General features: G+C 41.9%; 1 protein-coding gene across 1 annotated transcript in view; it reads left to right on the top strand.

The window, feature by feature from the left end:
- Positions 1 to 7,176: 7,176 nt before the first annotated feature.
- zcchc7 (zinc finger, CCHC domain containing 7) overlaps positions 7,177 to 8,243 on the top strand; it is a 45,218-nt gene continuing 44,151 nt past the window's right edge. The window contains exon 1 of the mRNA XM_060047028.1: positions 7,177 to 7,319. The gene's annotated coding sequence lies outside the window, so the exon portion shown is untranslated. The remainder of the gene's footprint in view (positions 7,320 to 8,243) is intronic.

Here is an 8,243-nt window from a genome sequence, read left to right as displayed (position 1 = left end):
CTGCATTAGGCCTATACCGTCTCTCTCTCTCTCTCTCTCTCTCTCTCTCTCTCTCTCTCATCTCTCTCTCATCTCTCTCTCTCTCTCTCTCTCTCTCGCTCTCTCTCTCTCTCTCTCTCTCTCTCTCTTTCTTCTTCTTCTTCTTCTTCTTCTTCTTCTTCTTCTTCTTCTTCTTCTTCTTTCTTCTTCTTCTTTCTTCTTCTTCTTCTTCTTCTTCTTCTTCTTCTTCTTCTACTTATTTTTCTTCCACCTCAAACTGGAGCGTGATGGCGCGATGTGCATGTTTGACCCAAGTTTTGGAATCATAAAAACCAATGCGTTTATATCGTCAGATCGTCAGAGACGGTTTTCAGGACGGCTGGAGTCATTCACCAAACACGTCGCGGGGGACCTGGGAGTGGCGGGGAGCTCGTCTTAAAGATGCGCTGCTATTTGTAACACAAGCACGTCCACGGAATCAACGTGAAAGTGAGGCGGAGAGAACGTAGGTATCGGCACACAGAACAAGTCAAAGCCCTCCGTCAGCCATGATTCCCTCTCAGGATTGTTATCCAATAGTGCCATAGAGGCCTTCATCCTTTATTAGGAGCCTTCCACAAAATGAAAAAACACATAACCGCAATAACTGCGGCATCAGCCGAATCCTGCAATTAGTTGGGGAAGGGCGAGGCACGGCCGAATATTTTGATTGAGAAGTTTTAGATTATAATTCTAATTTGACAGATGATAGGCAACAAGGCATTTATGACCACCTCATCATCTGCGGATGGGATAAAAAAAAGTCTACGTTCATATAGGCCTATGACGTATGCAGGCCTGTAAGCACATATACTGCACGCAGAGGAAGGGCTGCTCTGAGACTGGATGCATCTGACAAGTTACCTTCCCCAAAGGGAGGGTGGTCACATGCCAGCATTACCTATGCAACACACGACATATTATCAATGATGTCGCAGCGGAGTGATCATGTGATCACGTGACAGCCTCTGTTTAATAGTAGGCCTATATTGCATTAAAACATATCATTCTCTCCGCCCATATCAGAAATTAATTGGACATATGTTTAATCGTCTGAAACTCAGCCATCAGAAAACGATAAATAAGCCATATCTATATAAAGTGCTCCGTTCTTGTGTCTGTGTGAGTAGGCCTGTTTATCTTGGTGTGTTTACTCGCGCTAGGACTTGCGTGCGACTGTTTATTTGCACCGCGCCTGCAGGTCACCTGGTCCCAGCATCGCCATGTAGGCCTATGCCAATTAGAGGAATATTGAGTTCAGGATTTTATTAAAACGTGTGATGCCCCAGGCCAACTTCCCTAATCCGAAGACAGCAGCAAGCAAATTATTTAAACCTTGTAACGAATAAGCATACAGGAAACATATGGCCGAGATCAAAGTTTCACCTATAGAACTGCAGCTATAGTAAGATTATTTTCGTTTGGAGTTGTATAAAACATACAAATATTGTACAAATTATAACAATAATTGTAATGATTCATATTTATAATTAAATACTAACTCAAATTATGTTTTAAAAAAAGATATATAAATAATATATATAAGGATACATAAATGTATAAATAAATAAATGTATATATATATATATAACACACATGAAACCCAAGTTACAACCACAGCTTATTGTAAGATGACATAGGTTTGTCTTAATAATTATGAATTAATGCATTTTCACAAAATTCTAAATAATCAGAAAACCAAAAACCCGCATATATCGAGAAAAGTTAACCTAAAGTGTATTTATTTGTAGGATTGTTTTGTGGACTGAAAGAAAGACACAAAACTAAATCCAGTTAAAATAAACCCTAATAGCCTATATAGGCACAAATAATGTGAGGGTGAGAGCCAACAAGATAACAACAAACAGCCCATGCCAAGATCTTTCCCAAAGTTGAGGCAAAGCCGTCCTACCTGCTCTCCCCAGCCGCAGCGCCGCACTCTTGGGCTCTTGTTCCATGCTTCCCGGGTAGGAAAGGGGGAGGTGGTGGAGAGAAAGGTAGAGGGACGGAGGCGGGGGAGGGGGAGAAAAACTTTTTCTTCCACTGTCTCTCTCTTTCCCTCTCTCTCTCTCTCTCTCTCTCTCACACTCCCACCCTCTCTCTCTCTCTCTCTCTCTTGCTCCCTCTCTCTCACTTGCTCCTTCTCTTTTTTCTCTCCTTTTCGCCCTACAGTACTTTTGGGTGAGTTGTAGGTTGAAATAATTCGACCCTTCCGCTCCCTGTTGCACTCCTGCAAGTGTTCACTCAGCTGCGACTAAACGTTTTAGGTGGAAAAGAGGCTTCGGGGGAAGCGTGAAATGATCACGTCGAGTAAAAAGAGCCGCTCTCTCAATGTGCGCTCATGTCCGGCCTTCTGTCTTCTCGCGCAAGCACGCACGTACACACGGACCCACAGATGCGCACGCTGGCACACGAGCACACAACCTACACACAGACCCACAGAGGCGCACACGGGAACGCGAGCAGGCGGCACCCGCAATAAAAAGACGCTGCAGCATCTGTCACTGGAGTTTCACTTTTCTTCAAACTTATTCTTCTTGTTTTCTTTGTTTCCTGTCAGAACGGGGTTTCTTTTCGAATGTCTTCTCAACTACTCATAGGAGGCTCGTCGTGATCTGTTATTGAGCGTGGTCCTTTATAGACGACTTTATATCAGTAAATTCCCATTCAAGTTGTTTAATGACATTCGGCGGGTGTGACAAAGATTCCCACATTTTATACACATTTCACAAGCTGATTGAATAACCTTCCCAACCACCTGTAACTCTTGATTGATTGAGATAACCGCACCAGCTCCATTATGTTAATGTTAAACAAACTTGAAACATTTATGTATCATTTATTAATCAAAGGCAAAAAATAGCTAGAAGAGGAAAAGGCCACCCTCACCCTGTTGTAGGTCCCTGGGTTCTGGCGCGAGCACCAAACAATTGAGGACGGAACAAAGCGTGAGACAGGGACCCATTTGGCGCGACCTGTCGCCTTGCGCTGCCCCCCTGCGACCCTGACCTTCGTCTCGCGCCCACAGATTGTGGGAAACAAAACACAACATTTGTAACGTTTTGCCGCTATTGTACGTGAAACTCGTCAATGCGTAAATAATCGCAAATATTGACGTTATGAATGAGTCCATTTTTATTATTTTTATCATTGAGATATGTACACGAAAAAAAGGCTAATGCTGTGAACAACTACAACAATTAATATTAATGTATTGATAATAATAGTAATAATAATAATAGTAATAATATTATTATTGTTGTTATTATTATTCATATTTTTGTTGTCGTTGTTTCAATTCGAGGCAAAGTAAGATTCAAGGTATGACCTTTTTTCTCTAGGATAGTTATAAAACATGTCACTTTATCCTGAAAATGTCAGAAACGTTCAAATCCATTAATTGGATTAAACGCATAGGCCTATTAAGATTTATTCACAATAAAGACCTAGCAATGGAGGGTATATATTCATACACAATGTCACCAAGATATCAAAAAACAATTTTCTATAGTTCGGATATCAATCCTCACTTGGTTGTTTCCCATTTCTGCACTAATTAATATGATTAATAAGAAACTGGGTTGGGGAGAATAGGCTGTTGGTTGCATGACCTGTGGCTCTGACCGTGCGGAACCGGAAAGAATCGCATTAGAGTGCGAGACACACGAAATAAAGAAACGATTAGGACAATAAGTAAACACGTAAACAGAGGAATAGTTGCAATTTATTTATGGGGCCTGTAAGCTTTATTCAACCGTGCAAATGTTGAGCGTCATCCATATAGCTTACAGGGAAGGACACTTTATTATGGTTGTATTATTGTCTGTTGTTCAATATTGTTAGTCAAAGTGAGTTACATTTTTAAATATTCCCATGTTCTGAGTGATAACACATTGAAGTAAAGCATAAAAGCCTTCAGGAGAATATAGCTTACACAAGCTGCAAATACAGAAACACGAAAACACACAAATTCATGAACTACATAATATATTGTTTTGCCTCTGCACAGTTTGGTTCCACACATTTATTGCTAAGGCATGTGAGAAATGCATTTACTGTATATGCCAATGTAACGTATCAGTTTGCTTTTGTTTTTTATTTGTTATTTGTGTACTTGATTGAATAAAATATAATAGAACACCAAACATGTCCCTGAGTACATCCACCTCCTCTTTGGGGCTGTCGAAGATGCAAGATGGGCTTATGGGTCATAGAAGTGGGACACCTAATGTGTGCATGAAACATTATGTGACACAACATGACACCAGGCGATTTGTATGTAAAGGTAAACATTTCAGCATGACGCTTTGAGAGCAGTGGACAAGGCCCCTGCCATTGTGATCTTGTGCTTAGAACGAGGACTTGAGTCATTGTGCAATAATGAATTGTGTGTGTGTGTGTTCACAAATGTAATCCCTACAGACACAAGTCGCCCGATTTCTTCCAAAAAAGGTGTTGTTAAGCTTGTTCTCTGTCATGTGGAAATTATTGAAAACCAAATTTATATCAAATGCTAGTCTGAGAATTTACCCTTTTCACTAATTGTATCAAAATAATTGTGATGAAGTGTTAACATTCCAATGAGAACATATGGGACTTTATTTCCACTCATTGCAGCAAATCTTTTGAACAAATATTAACAAAGTAGTATGATTGACATGAGGACTCAATAGTATTGCTTTTTGAACGACCTTCACACTCATCAATTCCATCAGTTGTGGTCAAAACAGCTGCCTTAGACAACTGTATTTCTATCTGATATTATTACATCCCTGCACAGGAAATGAATTGTGGACGGTCCAACCCTGACAAAAATACAATCAACTAAACTAAACCAAACACGATCATCAGCAGCGGTGGGTGCTGCTGGGCTGCATACTGTACTTGAAAATATAACTGAAGAAGTCCAGCAATGAGTTGTACCAGCACCAGTATCAATGGGAGCTATTCTTTAGGTTATATGTATTCAATACATTGTAGGACAGACATTCAGAGTGCCACTATCGATGCACGGCAGCCATTTTTGTTGGGATGCGTTCATCCAGGGCGAGGTCCTCACGTCAGCACGTCTCTGTAGACCGGGGCTGTAACAGCGGCGCTGTAGGGCTTCAGATGAATACGGTTACAAGGAAACGTAAACAAGTAATTGGAGCATGTCAACATGCAAATGAGGCCACCACAATGTAAAGTAATGTGTGTCTGCGTACTCTTAGAAGGCGATACAGTACCCACACTATAAAATATCCATTCCCTTGTATGAAATTGCAATTAATTTACAGTCTGAGTGTTAATCCTTTGAGTGGCTTCGTTATTATACCCCCTTCAAATTGTGCTAAGTTAGTGTAGACCTCACTAAAGCATAACTGTGGTCCAGGCATCTACCTTTGATGGGGGGTGATGAACATACTTCACCTCACATAGAGCACTTAGGTCCTAACTGGGATCGTCTTAGACGGGCAATACAGAAATTTCAAAGCAGATGAGGTTGCAAATAGTAGACATATGGCCATCACTTAAAATACATTGCCAATATGCCACAATTTCCGTGTTGATAAACCTCTCCAAACCTCCATCAGTGGCAGTAACGTACAGCTCCTGATTTGCCGAACGCGCGGGTGAGCCACAAGGAACACACTAATAAACCAGAGAGAACAATGACATGCTTCTTTCACCGCCTCCTCTCCTCAATAAAGGCCCTTCCTCAGGCAGAACCGTTGCTCTGGAATGTGTGATTGGAAGTGGACCTCTGCCTCGGAAGGCCTATCTAAAACACGCCACTGATCTGGACGCTCTGAAATGCACCCCCTGAACAGGATGCCTTCATTCAGTCCGTACACCCCCTCCCTACCTGCGCACCCCCCTATCTCTATATTCCGCTTTAAAATAATAACGGAAAAATAACGACAAATGTAGGGGGCCCGGAATCAGGCAGCCGCATCACAATTTCACCGAGGCAGTGAGGCATTCCAAACCTGCATCCAATTGAGATAAATATGGGGAGAGAGGGAAGGAGTAAGGCCCCCCATATGCACTGTCCAAACCAAAGCAGATGCAGGGTGATGTGTGGAGAAGGATATACGCTATGTGAGTCCATGCATGTGTTTGCGCGCGCGCGTGCGTGTGTGTGTGTGTGTGTGCGTGTGTGTGTGTGTGTGTGCGTGTGTGTGTGTGTGTGTGTGTGTGTGTGCGTGTGTGTGTGTGTGTGTGTGTGTGCGTGTGTGTGTGTGTGTGTGCGTGTGTGTGTGTGTGAGTGTGTGTGTGTGTGTGTGTGTGTGTGTGTGTGTGTGTGTGTGTGTCATGTGTGATGTGCGTGTGCATTGTATATGTCGGTATAGATGGGTGACACCGATGCCATGGGTGGTGCTGCCTAACCTTTGGAAGGAGACAATTCAACTCTGTGATGGCCTTTACTGTGTCTGACACGCATGGAGAAACTTCTGGGATCAGATGGCATTCTAACTCTGATCCCCTATCATCACATCATTCCCTCACTATTTTTCGTAGGGCGGAACCCTTTGCTCAAACATACAGAGTTTGCAATTATTCCTACAAAGAGGAAACAAGATGGATGTTTCTGTTTGAAAGGCTGCGTAGCAGCCAGAGTATCCTAATGGTTCCCCTGCCTACATGCAATAAATATGAGTGATGGCGATAGCCAAGTCTGTTGAATTACATTTACATTTAGATTTATATTCACATCAACAATAATGGCCTAGGAATGAAGGTCTATTTTGTATAGATACATACAAAAACACACGGAGTAAAACTTTTTGCATTCTTTGAGCTTTCACAGCTTAATGCAAGAAAAATGGTTTTAACACAGCTTATCACCAGTCTGACAAAGGTCTTCAGGATGAAAGTTTGTATTTATCAAGTTTTTTTTATATACAGCCTCTTAGTTAATAATTTGCTATGGTCTTATAATCAGAAAAGGAAATTTGCTTGGGGGAAATGTTAAAATAGGCCTAGTTGAAATAAGTTGAATTATTATTTTGGGCTATCTGTATTTTACCATTGGTGTTCTTTATCCTTATATCTTCCTAAGCAAAATGCGAATAATCTTAATAATTCAGTTCATCCAAATTTAAATTTGGAAGTATCATTGTGTAAAAGTCCTGTGTCCAACTATGGGGACATGTGTTTGATTTCACAGACCACTACCGGCGCAATCCCGAAAGGGTGAAACGTTCTGATCGGCCAACCTATTACCCTGTGGTAAACCCGGAAGTAACTGTTTTCTGGCTTCGTAACCCCCAGAGCAGCCTAGGAAGTCTGAAACCCTACTTTACAGTTGCCCTAAGGTTAGTTAAAGCATGTTCCCTTCTATTATAATATACGCGGTATATCAATTACAGCCTTCTGAAATCCCCCATTCGTTTGTTTCTTTGCTTCGCAATTAAAAGCAACGTCCGTTTGTGTTTACATCCTACCGGCTGTTGTGCTCACAGACACGTGTAAGTGTAAGGAGAACACATGTGGGAATTGGAGTGTCTACAATAAGTAGACTGTTTTATTATACAGTGGCTGTCCATGTTTTACTATTGAACCTCTCTCTGACCTTCTAATGTAGCTGTGCTTAATGAGACTTCTGGACAGTACGTATACTTTGGCCGTTAGCGTTCAGCTAGCTTTAGGCAAACTAATTGCTCAAATATGGACAATGATCGGAAAGCACCATAATAAAGAACCACCGCGAGGTTGCAACAATATTGTAACTGGGCTTTTACAATGTGTTAGCGTTCACTGTTTCAAGGAGGGTAGCTGATCACCCCTAAATGACATAACAAAGCCCCTGCACCATCTGCATGTGGCTATTCGATGTACTTGACTTTCACAAATGGTCTTTCTTGAACCCTTTGACGAGCGAGTCGCCACCCGTCCTAATTCCCCGGTGGGCAGCTTGTGACCACCTAGCGTAGCGTTTCAACGGGTGTCTGTAGTCTAGGAGCCAATCATTTCAAATCATCATGGCACAGACACGCAGGACTGACCAGGGCAATGGGCCAGGGGTCCCTTCATGTCCCTGTATGTACTCTCATCGTAAAGCTGCAAAAAAGCTATAGAGGTTACCAGTATGAGGCATAAAGGGTTGACTGAGTGTACTATGTCCTTGGAAAGTTGGAACCCATATTTGTTCTCAGTTGTACTGTATCTTGATTTGACATGAACAACAGTATTGATCAGAACCACATAAAGGGCAGTGTGCTCCAAGCATATCAGTCTTG

This window comes from Gadus macrocephalus, chromosome 3, assembly GCF_031168955.1.
Source record: "Gadus macrocephalus chromosome 3, ASM3116895v1".
Taxonomy (NCBI): Eukaryota; Metazoa; Chordata; class Actinopteri; order Gadiformes; family Gadidae; genus Gadus; species Gadus macrocephalus.
This window is presented reverse-complemented; position numbering and strand designations above follow the sequence as displayed.